The sequence below is a fragment of the Pogona vitticeps genome, chromosome 3, assembly GCF_051106095.1.
Source record: "Pogona vitticeps strain Pit_001003342236 chromosome 3, PviZW2.1, whole genome shotgun sequence".
Taxonomy (NCBI): Eukaryota; Metazoa; Chordata; class Lepidosauria; order Squamata; family Agamidae; genus Pogona; species Pogona vitticeps.
The window spans coordinates 115916676-115924547 of record NC_135785.1 but is presented as its reverse complement, the minus strand read 5'-3'; positions in this window follow the sequence as shown (position 1 = coordinate 115924547).

The following is a 7872-nucleotide window of genomic DNA, read 5'->3' as shown; positions in this document are numbered from 1 at the left end:
TATACAGAAGAAATCTGCTTCCTTGAAGTCTTCTACAGGTGTGCTCATCCAGGACCAAGCACAGCAGATGGAACGCTGGGTACAGCACTACTCTGAGCTATATTCCAAAGAGAATGTAGTAACCGAGGAAGCATTAAATAACATTAAGCGACTGCCTGTCTTGGAAGAGCTGGACAGCGAACCAACCTTAGCAGAAATAAAAGTGGCCTTGGACTCCCTCGCCTCCGGCAAGGCACCTGGAAAGGATAACATCCCTGCTGAAGTGCTGAAATGCTGTAAGGAGATCATCACCACCGAACTGTATGAAGTCTTTTGTCTCTGCTGGAGGGAAGGTGGAGTACCACAGGACATTAAGGAATGCATATATCGTCACATTGTACAAGAACAAAGGAGACAGGGGCGACTGCAATAACTACCGTGGCATCTCTCTTCTTAGTGTTGTAGGGAAGCTGTTTGCCCGTGTTGTGCTGAAGAGGCTCCAGGTGCTTGCAGACAGAGTCTATCCAGAATCACAGTGCGGTTTTTGAGCTAATAGATCCACCACTGACATGGTATTCTCCCTCCGACAGCTGCAGGAGAAATGCAGGGAACAACAACAGCCACTTAGTGGCCTTCATAGACCTTACAAAAGCATTTGATCTCGTTAGCAGGGATGGCCTTTTTAAAATACTTTCCAAGATTGGATGTCCACCTTGTCTCCTTAACATCATCAGATCTCTCCATGAGGGAATGAAAGGCACTGTAGTTTTTGACGGCTCAACATCAGACCCCTTTGACATCCGAAGCAGAGTGAAACAGGGCTGTGTCCTCGCACCAACACTTTTTGGGATCTTTTTTGCTGTCATGCTGAAGCATGCCTTTGGAACTGCAACCGAGGGTGTCTATCTCCGGACTAGATCAGATGGAAAGCTCTTCAATCTCTCTAGATTGAGAGCGAAGACCAAAGTCCAACTGAAATGCATGCGGGACTTCCTCTTCGCAGATGATGCAGCCATTGTTGCCCACTCTGCTGAAGACCTCCAACAACTCATGAATCGTTTCAGCAAGGCCTGCCAAGACTTTGGACTAACAATCAGCCTGAAGAAAACACAAGTCATGGGCCAGGGCGTGGACTCACCTCCTTCTATTACTATCTCCACACAAGAATTGGAGGTTGTTCATGACTTTGTGTACCTTGGCTCAACCATCTCTGACACCCTCTCTCTGGATGTCGAGCTGGATAAATGCATTGGCAAAGCAGCCACCATGTTCTCTAGACTCACAGAGTATGGCTCAATAAGAAGCTGACGACACATACAAAGATCCAGGTCTATAGAGCCTGTGTCCTAAGCACACTCCTGTACTGCAGTGAGTCCTGGACCCTTTGTGCACGGCAGGAGAGGAAGCTGAACACATTCCATATGCGTTGCCTCCGACGGATTTTTGGTATCACCTGGCAGGACAAAGTCCCAAACAGAGTAGTCCTAGAACGAGCTGGAATTTCCAGCATGAATACATTACTGAAACAGCGACGTCTACGTTGGCTTGGGCACGTCATGAGAATGGCTGATGGTCGGCTTCCAAAGGATCTCCTGTATGGAGAATTAGTGCAGGGAAATCACCCCAGAGGGAGACCATAGCTGCGATACAAGGACATCTGCAAGTGAGATCTGAAGGCCTTAGGAATAGACCTCAAAAGATGGGAAACCTTGACATCTGAGCGTTCAGCCTGGAGGCAGGCACTGCATCACGGCCTCTCCCAATTTGAAGAGACCCTTGCTCAGCAGGCTGAGGCAAAGAGGAAGTCACAAAAGCAGCAAAACCAGGGAGCTGGACAGGGGACAGATTGGATTTGTCTTCAGTTTGGAAGGGATTGTCACTCTCGAATTGGCCTCCTCAGCCACACTAGACGCTGTTCCGAGTCCTCCATACAGAGCACGTTACCATAGTCTTTCGAGACTGAAGGATGCCTAACTAAGCTAGCTGGTTCAGAGGACGTTCATTTTTAAAATGGGGTGGGTCCCCGTCTGAGAACGTGAAAGCAAAATTGCAGGGTGGGCTGAAGCATATGCAATTTACCTAGCTGTTGTTTTAGCAGCTCTGTCCTAGGCAGTTAGGTGCAGCTACGATTAGTGAGGCTTATTCTGAAATGAATGTAGTTAAGAGTTGTAGTCTAAATTAAAAGTATCTCTTGAGAGCCTGAGTAAAATATGATCAAGGAAAGATGGAGTCCAATTCTAAGCATTTCTAGATGCTCACCTTAGAAGCCACAACAACTAGTTACATCAGGAAAACATAATATTTTCATAATAGAGGGAAGATGTGGGCTGTCTGACCATGTAGTTTAGAACATGGTGATGTCCTTACACAAGTTATCTGGAGTCTTAGATGAGCAATGTGATGTCTAAATTTGCAGATGACAGTGTTAATCAGGATGGTATCAGTGTTGCACACCTGAGTGGTACCAAAAGATATACCACAGCCAGACATGAGCCCTGCAAGGTAGAGTATATAGCAGCTATGCAGGGTAGCTGGGATCATATCTGAAAGGGAATTGTTCCTGACAGAGCAGACTGAATCTATTAACATATAATCAAACTTCACTAATGTTCCTAAAGGTGTTAAAATGAACGTGATTAAGCAGCTTACCCCATGTATGATATTACAGAACATTCCCGTTAATTTAGATCCAAAGGATTTTAATTTACCCAAGTTTATGGAAACCCTTGTGTGTTGGAGGCTCCTTCAAGGCCAGAGTACTTTCAGTCATTTGCACTTTGGGAGTAGAAGTCGTTCATAAAGATTCCCCCCCAGGAAAGAGTCCTTTAGCAGCTGGCTTGGGGGAAATTCCAGCAATGGTTCATGCCAGGGAAACTGACACCGGGTGTTGCTCACCAGGAGGTGGACTGGGGAGGGGCAGCACCCTTTTCCCAAACCCCATGGACAATCCCACACTGGAGGTCTGAGCTGTTGTAAGGTCGGGGCAGGGAGAGAGAGCGAGAGAGACAGGCTGCCTGACAAGGGAAGCAACGTGCCGCTGGAGATCTCTGAGCTTATCTGGTTCCAAGGTAGAAGGGTTTCCTCTGACTAGCAGGATCTGAGGTGAAAATGACTCCCGTGAATGAATGGTCATATAAATAAGAACAAGCAACAGAGCCCTTTGAACCACACGTTTGGCTGCTTGGCTTGCCAATCCAGTACTATCTAGGTCCCTCCCAGCGTTGCCTAGTGCTTCTGAGCAGGCTGTTGGGTGGGGTGGGGAAATGGGCAAAGGAGCCAAAATCACTAAATAAATTCATCAGTTCAGTTTGTTTTAGTTCATCACTTTTGACAAACCCAAACCAACCTGAAGCAACAATTTTGATAAACTTCCTGGTTCATTTTATTTTTTGGTTCATGCCCACCTCTATACAGAATCTTATTGATGCTTGTTTAACAGGAAGATGCTCATAAAGTTTTGCTGCACATGTTCACTGCAGTATTCTATAGCCATTGGCCCAAATGTCAGTACCTTAGGAAACTAACAAGTCTGATTCAGGTGAAAGGGACTTACCTCTGGGCAGCCTCACCACACCCATGCCTTTGAACAAATAAGATAGTAGGCACAAGGTGAAAAGAGAGAGAGAAGTCACAGAGAGGTAAAAAGAGAGATGGCACAGAAACAGAACACATGGGGACTAGGGGAGGAGGAGGCCACACAAACTGTGTGTGTGTGTGTGTGTGTGTGTGAGAAACGAAGAGGGAAAGCTGTAAGAGTGGGGAGGGGTGAGAGAGAAAAGACAGAGGGGGGAAAGGGAAACCATAGAATAGGAGAGAGACAAACCAAAGAGGAGGCAAAGAGAGAGCGAACTGCAAGAGAGAGAAGCCACAGAGACAGACAGCAGAATTAGAATGAGAGACAGGCAGGCAGAAGTCACAGACTGGGGAGGCACCAATTAGAAGCCATTGTGATTAAGAGAGAGAGAGAAAGGGGCTGGGGAGGGGGGGAGAGGGGGGGAGGCAGATAGGCAGAAGCCACAGAGAGATTAATAGGCAGGTCAGGGGATACGAGGGAGTGCTGATAAGTATTGAGCCTTTCCCAGAAAAAAAATTAGCTAGGAAGCTGTAACTGCCACACTATTCTACATATTCCCTCAGGAAGTCAATGTACTTGCAACATCTGTCCTGCAGCTTCTTAAGTCCCTGCAAATAAAATTCTTCCGACTGCTGGTGTAACCACTCATTTGCAGCATTAGTTGCCTCCAGAATACTCCCAAATCGTTGTGCCTTTAGGTGTTTTCTGAGTTTGGGGAACAGATAATAGTCAGAAGGAGCCAAGTCGGGAGAATAGGGTGGATGGGGCCATCACTTGAAAGCCTAAGGACGTCAGTTTTGCCATTGTTTCACCTGCAGTGTGTGACAAGGCATTGTCATGCAACAGGATGACACCTTTGGAGAGCCTTCCTCAACGTTTTTCCTTGATTTGCCTCAACTTCGTCAGTAAAGCACAGTAATATGTTACATTGATGGTTGAACCCTGTTCCACCAGCAGAACTCCCTTCTCACCCCAATAGCTGTTGCCATTTCCTTCTGCACAGACCTTTGCACTTGGAACTTCTTTGGCCTGGGGGAACCACTGTGCCTCCATTCCTTAGACTGTTCCTTTGTCTCAGGATCAGAACAGTAGATCCATGTCTCCTCACCAGTTACCAGTTTGCCCAGGAAATCTGACTCATTTCTTACAAAATGTTCCAAAACAGCCACCGATGACTCCTCACATTTCCTCTTTTGTTCGGTTGTCAAACGTTTGGGGATCCACTTTGCTGTCAGGACTCAGGTTCTGGAATTTCCCCTTCATTGATATTCCTTCGTGAATGGCAGAAAGCCAAAAAAAAAAAAAAAAAAAAAAAAAAAAAAAAAAAAAAGGGGGGATCTTCCAGACTATCTTGACTGTGGAAATTGGGGTTGTCATCATGGACTGGCCTTTTGTAATGAAAGAATATTGCAGACCCTCACAAATATTCAGGCAGACCTTTTGCTATATAAAGCTTTTTATAGCAATTCTTTTTCCTGTTGGCAATACAGACACAATATTGCAAGGTAATGTCAGTCCATTTCTTGGCATTTAAATTGTGGATACAGAATGAATACAATGATGATGATAATATGCCAGCAGTTCTGACTTATGGTGAGCCTTTTCAGAGTTTTCCAGGCAAAGAATATTCAGAAGTGATTTACTACTTCTGAGGGCATCCTGGGACTGTGTGGGTTGCCCAAGGCCACAAAGGCCGGCTCTTGTGGGATGCACACTAGAGTCAAACTCCTGACTTCTGGGTCTGCAGCCAGATACCCAACTCAGTAAGCTATCCAATCAGTACTGAAGCAATATATTACTTTAATAAGCTGGAGGACTGAATTATAACACTCAGAGCAAATGAAATTCTTAGATTCTCTCACACACGTATTTTCCAAAGCCAGCTTGGTTCCCACAATGGTTTAATGAAGGCTGGCATAATGTGGCAGACATTATAGCTGGATCCTATGGAAGGACTTTGATACCCAGATAAAAGGAGGTTTTCTAGTCTTTCAAGCCATGGTTATCTTAGTTCACTCCCCCAGTTCTCACAGGTAAGATGACTTAACAGCATCGGATAGCAAGGGACGAGAGCATGAGCATAAAAGAGATCACAATCTTTTGTGTGGAGAACATGTCTATTTGTGCTGTGTCTGAAGAAGCCTCACACCAAAATAAATATCCAAAGTGCCACAATATTTTGCTTTCTCTCATTTGTTTTCCTTCAGTTTTTCAAACATGCGGAGACAGACTAACACAGTTACTTCTCTGTTACTGAAATGCCAAAAGAATAACTTCTGGTATGTTTCCAAGGGGAAACTTGATTCACAGAAAATGCTGCAACTGTTTGCAGCATTTTTAACATTTCCTGCCTCACAGAACTCATTCCAAGTTGGTTTGTATGTAACGAAACCCTTATCAATGACAGAGAATTGTGGATACATTTCAGGATGGGGGAAGGGCACACAAAACATGGGTCAGAACTGCTGGCTTTCACTATAGCTTTGCAAGAGCTGAGAATGCAACCTGGGATACATGCCAAGAATTATACTGCAGCTGCTGGACAAATAGTTAGGGTGGGTTGTACAAGATGTCTTTCAGGAAAGCTTGCTAGCTGTTATTCTTTTTATTGTGGAATCTCTTCAAGGTCTCCAAAGAATGTCCCAAGGGTTTCAAATATATATTCTGGAAAACACTGGCATAGTGGACAATAACTTGCGAAGCATCCTCATGATAGAATGAATCAGTACCCTGTATATCCCTCATATGGCCTTCTTTTTGTTTGTTCTCTGAGCCTAGAAAAATAGAATTATTCTACTGAAATGTAAAACATGGTGAGGTCAACACACATGAATATCAACTTAATTCACACTATCCTTGCCCATGGAAAAATGTCCTCTATCTAGATCATCCTGCAACCAGCAGGGCGTGAAGTGTTCCCCTCATGTCCACCATCAGGTATCCAAAAGCACAGTGACTGTAAACATGGACTGCAGTCACCTTTTTGAAGGGGGCTCCCCCAAAACAACAATGAACCTTCTGCTGGCTCCCAGATTATTAATTTAACATGATGTAACGGAGAGTTAAAAATAGACATCCCCTTGTACTTTACTGTTAATCCAGCCCCAGGTATGGCCACGTCCTTGGTGTGGGATGTCATGAATCCGGTGTCAAGAGGTCTGTTAAAGCTAAGCGTAACAAAACAAAACATAAAACAAAGAAAAAGAAAAAGAAAAGACAATTCATGAGACATACTTCCTTGCCCTTCAAAGCATCAAACACTCTTTGCCAAGTCTATTAAATACCAAGGAGAAATAACCTCAGAACAATTTATACGTTTGACTGTAGGGACTGTGTTCTTTTCTTTGAATGCCTCATTTCTTTTTCTGTAAACAGTGCCATGATGTCCTTGACCAAAAAGCGCTACTTTTGTCTCATCTATCCACAGTACGTTCTCCCAGAAGGATTGCAGGTTTGTCACATAACGTTTTTCATACTCCAGTCTTGCTTTTTTATGCCTTTGTGTCAGCAGTGGTGTCCTGAGTCTCCTACAATAGCTTCCCTTTTCAGATGGTGACTGATAGTGCAAGCTGACACTGTTGTACCATGTGTCTGCAGATCAGCTTGAATTTGTTGGGAAGTTAATCTGGGTTCTGTATCCACCATTTGAACAGCTCTTTATTGTAATGTTTCAGTAATTTTGCTCTTCTGTCCAAATCCAGGGAGGTTCGCTACAGTGCCATGGGCTGTAAACCTCTTGATAATATTGCACACAGTGGACACAGGAACTATAGATCTCTGGAGATGGACTTGTAGCCTTCAGATTCTCGATGTTTTTCCACAATTTTTTTCTCTCAAATCCACAGACAACTCTTTACCGTTAATTCTTTTATCCATGCTCAGTGTCACATACAACACAAAGGTTGAATCAACTTTTCTCCATCTTTGTCGTCGTTTAGTTGTGTCTGACGTGACCCCATGGACCAGAGCGCGCCAGGCCCTCCTGTCTTCCACTGTCTCCCGGAGTTGAGTCAAATTCATGTTGGTAGCTTCGATGACACTGTCCAACCATCTCATCCTCTGTCGTCTCCTTCTCCTCTTGCCTTCACACTTTCCCAACATCAAGGTCTTTTCCAAGGAGTCTTCTCTTCTCATGAGATGGCCAAAGTATTGGAGCCTCAGCTTCAGGGTCTGTCCTTCCAGTGAGCACTCAGGGTTGATCTCCTTCAAAAATGGATAGGTTTATTCTCCTTGCAGTCCAGGGGACTCTTAAGAGTCTCCTCCAGCACCACAATTCAAAGGCATAAATTCTTTGGCGGTCAGCTTTCTTTCTGGTCCAG